Source organism: Dioscorea cayenensis, chromosome 2 (assembly GCF_009730915.1).
Source record: "Dioscorea cayenensis subsp. rotundata cultivar TDr96_F1 chromosome 2, TDr96_F1_v2_PseudoChromosome.rev07_lg8_w22 25.fasta, whole genome shotgun sequence".
NCBI lineage: Eukaryota > Viridiplantae > Streptophyta > Magnoliopsida > Dioscoreales > Dioscoreaceae > Dioscorea > Dioscorea cayenensis.
Window position 1 is genome coordinate 7,390,513 of NC_052472.1, and position 7,172 is coordinate 7,397,684.

Consider the following 7,172-nt stretch of genomic DNA (forward strand, 5'->3'; position numbering starts at 1 on the left):
ATAATGAGAGGTTATGAAATCAACCATTCTATAACTGGTGTACTATTGTACTAAGATGAATGTCAAATGGGTTAATAAAAGTCCTGTCACATACACACGTAAAAGATCTTTTAGAAACCAAATCAAAATTTTTAGTACTTTGCTACACTATCACTACAATGGCACTACAATTCATGGCAGGGCTTTACTACGTCTTGCCCATCACTGCCTTATGATCATACCATTGGCTATTTAATAAAACAGGGCTTTGGTTTTATTTAATAAACAAAATCTCTTCTTTACAAATAACACTACAAGAAAAACAAGATTTTGACATGACAGATTTGGCACGGAAATGAGCCAAAAAGCCGTGACAAACTGATTCTGGCAAGGATTTTGGAACAAAAACATAACCATTCCTATAGCATGCCTGACAAATATAATTTGTCACGAATAGTAAAACCACACCAAATTTTGTCACGGTTTTAGGCACAATTTTTTGGCATTGTTTTTGGCATAATTTTCACCACGATTCTTTTTGTCATGATTTCTTTTGTCACAGTTCTTTTTGTCAAGGTACTTGCCATGTCGACGATGATTTTTCACGGTTTCATTTGGCATGGTGGATGTTGTCACGATTCTTGGCACGAGTTAGTTTATCACGAATTTTGGCATAGTATCAGATGTCACGGTTTATATTTTCATGGTTCTTGGCACGATGAGTTTTGTCACGATATTTGGCACAATTTTATTTGTCACGGTTTTTAGCACTCGTGGATCTTGTCACGGTTTTTGGCATAAATACAATTTTTATCACATTTTTGTCATGATTTTTAGCATGGTTTTAAATTTAACATAATTGTTGGTACAATTTTTGTCACATTTTTTTGGCACAATTTTAAATTTAGCAAGGATATTTGCATGGTTTTTGTCATAGAATTTAGCACAATTTTATTTAAAAGAATTTCAAATGGATTTATTTAATAATAGAACCTTCATTTAATTTCATCAAAAATATATATTGCAATATTTGTAAAATAAGCAAAATTATTATTACAATCATAGCATGACAACAATAAGGTCCAATCTAACATAATTCCACAAAACTTTTAACATAAATCATGTACATTATCAAAAACCCTCTACATCATCCTCCAAGTCTTCAAGAGAATTATTGGTAAACAAAAAAAATACGGACTCTCTTAAGCATTGGAGAGTGCTCATCGGCATGTATTTGTCACTCTCCTATCGGTGCTCAAGGGGCATGTGACATACTAGCAAAAATAGGCATGCTAGGAAGAACTTTGGATCATCATCTTTTTCTTATTTATTCCTTAACTTTATGCTTCCCTCATTGACATCAATTGACAAATATATACATATGAATGTTTGTCTTGACAATTGAACATCATTCTTAATTTGTAAGATTTTTTATTCTTCGAGCCATCCATGAACAATGCCCATCAAGGCTCGTTCTAACTAACAAACACCATATAATTGCATAGGAAGTAACAAAACAAACTTAGAACAATATAACAACAAATTCAGATGTAAATTTACAATTTAGCAAAAAGGATTCTAAGTATACCAAATTTGAAGATCAATCAACCTAATCTTAAAATCACAAACCTCCAATTTCCAAGCTATCTACACTAAAAATCTTAGTTAACCAAAGCATTATGATATCATCACACAAGAAGTAGCAGAACAAAATTTAGAACAATATAACCAGAAAAGTTCAAGCATACTGAATTTTAAGACAAGCAAACCATAATCCAAAACAAAAAGATGTTCAATTTCAAGCCAAATATTATAAAAAGAAACCAAAATTTAACTAACAAAAGCACTATCATATCATTGCTTGAAAACTAACAACACAAATTCAGAACAACAACAAAGCAATGAATTGAGAAGCCATAAATTTACAAGTTAATGAGAAGATATTAATTTTACCATATTGAGAAAGATCAAAAAACACCTCTGATCTTGAAACAAAAGTTGCACATTAGACTACCAAAAGCATATACCTCAGCCTCTGTTGTACTTCTAATCTTAAATGATTAGTCAGTTCCTGTTCAAGAGATCTAATCAAGACCATGAGTACAAAGTAGAACCAAAATCAAATTGAAACTTTGGGAAAAGTATTGCATCCATAAAAGGTCTTTGATGTGTGTACCTCAACAATTTAAGTGCTGCAATAAAAAGAAAGAAAAGTATTACATTTATTTTTTTTGCCAAAAAGAATAATTTCTATAAAGTATGATAATTTAGACCCTATTTGGATTGGCTTAAGAAAAAAAAATGCTTTTTTTAAGTTTAGTAGGACTTTAAAAAAAGTACTTCTCATAATAAGTTAAGTGTTTTTCTGTATTTTATGTTTGGATAAGTTAATGCAAAAATACTTTTATATATATGAGGTTGTTTGGATGTACATTCTTAAAAGACAGTTTTCTCAATGTCAAATTACTAAAATGGCCTTTGACAAGGTCCCTTGCTTATATCCCGTAAGTGCAGGGCTTTGTCGAGTAATAATCGGTGAGCGGGGTTGAATCCACAGGGAGTAGGGAGTGAAAATACTTAATTTGATTCTTAGCTATGTGGAATATCAATAGTGATAAGTGTGAAATTGATTCAATTCTCAACAATAAAAACAACAAGTGAAAAGAGCAAAAGTAAGAAGAGGGTAAGGCAATCGATAAAGAATGGGGTACTCGGATAATGCTTCACCTAGGATGATCGCTTCAAGTGCAAGAACTCTCTATTATGCTTCCTAATCAATGCAATGGTGAGTCGTGGAAATCCTTACATACATAATCCCAAATCTAAGGTCAACTATGCCTAACTCTATACATGTCCCGGAGGAGAAATCGAACAATCTCAACACCTCGCACTCGTCATAGAGTTGCAATGAGCTCTAAAGGGATTCCAAGTGATAAATCTCTTCCTAAATATAGACCTACCCCTTTGGTCCGGTGGAAGGTCTCTAGCCACAATTAAGCCCTAGATACTACAATCCTCTCAACGCTTCACTCCATTGCACGCTAACTAGGCCCCCAGTAGGAGGTTCATCCCTTAGACCATTCACTCCATTATGGCCGCAAAGAACTCGAGGAACGGAGGTAGAATCTATCACGTCGGAGGGAAAGGGGACGCTCCACAGCCTCTTGACTCATCCTCTCAACCCTCTCCAGACCTAGATTTGTCTAATGCTGTGGTGTGTCACTCACTCACAAGGTTACCAACAAGAACTCTCAACCCTAGTGTCACTCTATGGGAAATGTTCATACAATCAAGCATTCAAGGTTGGAACTCACAATAAACATCAATTTATTGAAAGCATAATAAAGAAGTTCAATGAAAGCGAATACATCCTAGGGTTCACAATCATCCAAGTACCCACTAGGGGTTTAGCTCTCCATGGAGCTTAGTACAATCAAAGAAATCGAATGTAAAAAGCAATGAATCCATAAAAGAAACCCCCTCGATGGTGCGTAGTCGATGGTCTTGTGGAAAGTCCTCTACTCGTCAGTCCAAGGATTCCTTCGTCCGGTATAGGATACGCCTCGATGGAAGCTCCCCTACCAACCTTCTTCCTAATGGAATCACGATGTCAGAGCCACGGAACCTCTCCAAAACCTTGGCCAATACCCCTCAAAACCCTAGCGAAGCTCTCTCACAAGTTGGGGAAAAGATGGAGAAAAAGAATACCAAAAATCGGGGCTGAATCGGCTTTTAAATAGAGGTGGAATCAGGGCAACTCCACGAGGCGTGGGCGATACGCGTCCGTCTGCGGAATTTCCACCGCAGGCGTGGATAAATTCCACTGCCTTGCGTATGGATTCTCTGTTCTCCGATTTCTCGGCCGGTGCTGAACATTGTTGCTACTGAGTGCTCGCCTACAGGTCTTCGACCTAATTAACTTCCCAATTCCATACTTTCATCGGGGAGTAGCATAAGCGGGCACGCGTTCACGTCGTGAATCACTTGCTTCCTCGATGATGTACATGTTGGCGGGGCTCTTGTTCTTATATGCATAAGTCGGAATGCTCGGCGTGCCGCCTTTGTGCCCCTCAAATAGATGTGCTCACTTTCGAATGCGAGGAGGTTGGCACACACTCTAGCATCTCACACCGACCTATGTCTTGGCGTTTGAACCTTAACAAGATCTCCTCCAAATAGGTGCATTATGATCCACATTGGCCCATTTCCTTCATACTCGGCCTCACAACCCTACCTGCGTAAAAGTAACATAAAAACACACATATTAATGTAGAAAAAGCGGGGAAAGTAATGCTCAACATAAGGAATGAGCAGCTCAGCATTCATATCGCACAAAGCACTTATCGACCCTTCATTGAGTTTTTATAATAACACTAATAGTAATACTAATATACTAATACTAATGTTGTATAATTATAATTATAATTATAATTATAATTACAATTATTATTATTATTATTTGAAAAACAAAAAACATCAAAAAACATAAAAACATAGTCATTTCTCTATTTAATAAGAGTAACTCAGTAATTTAACAACCCCGAAAAGTGCTTTTTCAAAGAGCACCACATGGCTAGCTTTTTAAAAAAAACTGTTTTTAAGCTTTTTTTTATTAGCTTCAGCTTTCTACAGAAAAACTAATACAAACATATTTTTTTTGAGCCAGGGTTTTCCAAAAACCTATCCAAACAACCCTTTAAACTTATAGCCTATATACCTTGATCCAAGAAAGTCTTGTATATTGACGTCATGATCTAGCTTCTTGAATGTCTTCTTCAAAGCCTACATTCTCACATAATATAAATAAATTCTGCTACAATGCGTGATAATAATGTTCGGACCAACAAACAGAGATATATTAAACTTATTTGTTAAGTAGAGCACATTCTCAGATCTGATACAACATGAACAAAGATCTTAAGCTTCATAAAATCAAACAAAAAATTATAATATCTTTGATATGAGTTCAATGTCAAAAGGAATCAAAATTATTCGATCTGGAATCCCACAAGTTCCTAATGTGAAGACATAAGCAACAGATACTAAAATCAAAACAGTGAACTAACATTTCACAAACTGTCAACAGCCTTCACAATCACACTAGATCCCATAAAGAAACATCAACAGAATGCACTAAACTCTGTAGATCTACAATGCATACAACCATACAATCAAGAAAAGCCACAAAGTAGGGACATAAACATGCAAAAACACAACAAAAAAAAAGGGAAACAGATCTAGCAACCACAATAACCTTCCAGACAAAAATTAACATAACAAACAACAACAAAAAAACAAACTTTGGATCAGCAGATTATCTGAACTCCATAGAATGGTTTGAAGAAGCTCAAGAATGAGAGGATGAAAGGAAGAAGATCAAGGAGGAAGTCTCTGAAGGAAAGAGAAGAGCCTTAGCCTTCCTTAAATACCCAGAGCTAATTAAGCCTTAGGTTCTCGAGCTTTCTGTTAAAAAGTCAAAAAAGGAAAATGAAAGAGAACAATAATTAAGATGCATAATAATTGTCAGACAGAAAGAATTTAAAAAAGGATATCTGAAACACGGCCTCTTTTCCCTCTCTTGCAGAGTTAATTCAGCCAACTTTGCAATGAACCTATAGATCAACGAATGCTCTAAAATGATCTGCAAACTCAATGCATATGATTACACTTTGTTAATCAAAATCTCACTATTGAGCTCTAGTATACAACATTCATTGTGAATTATATACTTGAATATTCACTGGATTACATGAGTATGTTCCAAATAAAGAAAATTAGGGCAAACATATCAAATTGATAAATTTTACTCATCGGAGCTCACACTACTCTTGAAAATTAACAATGAAATTGAAAAAATGAATGATCTCTCAAACTACCTGCGCCCTCCGAGACACAATGTAGGCTACCCTGATCATCAAAGGAAATCAGATAGGAGACGCGATGATTCACTACCACGGATCTTGAGAAAGATCAAAAAACGCTTGCGAGTTTATTGTAGCCCTGGATCGGAGATGGCGGTGAGGGCAGAGAAGGAGATGGGGTTTCGAAGAATATGGGGAGGCGATGAGAAATGTGGGAAATATTGAGCGGGATGGGAAAAAAATAGATCTAAGGCAAAAAAATGGGGGCTTTTTAATATTGCATTTTTTTAATTATTTACCAAAATAAGTATTTTTTAAATTAATTACCAAAATGCACAGAAAACGCATGTCATGAGTACTTTTTTTGCACATGGGTCATTATTAAATTTTTAATTTTAATTTTCTAATAGTTTTATATATGATATTTTACATTTATAACCTTATAAATTTTTTAAATTAATTTTTTTCACAATTCTATTTAAATTTTACCATAGTTATTTTTAATAATATTTTACATTTTAGTCCTTATAATTTTTTTTAAATTAAAATTTTTTCATAACCCTATTTCCCAAATCTACAAGAATTCGTTATGAAATGGATATAAGAGAAGTCAGTTAGCAGCAGCGTTGTGGTTTATGTCGAAATGAAGGTCATAGTCGTCGGAATTGTCCTAATGCACCTGCTCCATGTAGCCCTTCGTAATATGTAATTGTATTAATTTTTTTATAATATATGTTATCATTTTCATCCGTTTAGAGTATGATATGTGCTTTTTTTTTAATTGAAAATAATATATGTTAGAAAGAATTTAAATTTTAAAAAAATATAAAGACTTAAATGTAAAATATTATATTAAAAAATTATTGTAAATTTTAAATAGGGTTGCGAGAAAAAATTTGAATTTTAAAAAAATTATAAGGACTAAAACATAAAATATTATAAAAAAAACCATGGTAAAATTTAAATAGAGTTGTGAAAAAACATTAATTTAAAAAATGACAAGGACTAAAACGTAAAATATTATTAAAAAAACCATTGTAAAATTTAAATAGAATTGTGAAAAAAATAATTTACAAAAATTTATAAGGTTATAAATGTAAAAATATCATATATAACACTATTATAAAATTTAAAAATAAAAAAATTTAATAATAACCTCATGTGCAAAAAGTATCATATGAAGTACTCATGCATGTGCTTTTTACGATTTTGGTAATTAATTTAAAAAATACTTATTTGGTAAATAATTAAAAAAATGTAATATTTTAATTAAAAAAGCCGCAAAAATGAGTGGGAAAAGGAGAATAACAATTGAAAACCTTTCGCTAGATG

The 7,172-nt window shown here is 33.4% G+C and overlaps 1 long non-coding RNA gene across 1 annotated transcript; it reads right to left on the bottom strand.

The window, feature by feature from the left end:
- Nucleotides 1–1,844: 1,844 nt before the first annotated feature.
- On the bottom strand, nucleotides 1,845–5,351 carry LOC120270008. The gene is made up of 4 exons (XR_005539537.1): nucleotides 5,280–5,351; nucleotides 4,697–4,761; nucleotides 2,156–2,171; nucleotides 1,845–2,050 (listed from the first exon to the last, which is right to left on the bottom strand). It is a non-coding gene; the product is annotated as an uncharacterized LOC120270008 (long non-coding RNA).
- Nucleotides 5,352–7,172: the final 1,821 nt, after the last annotated feature.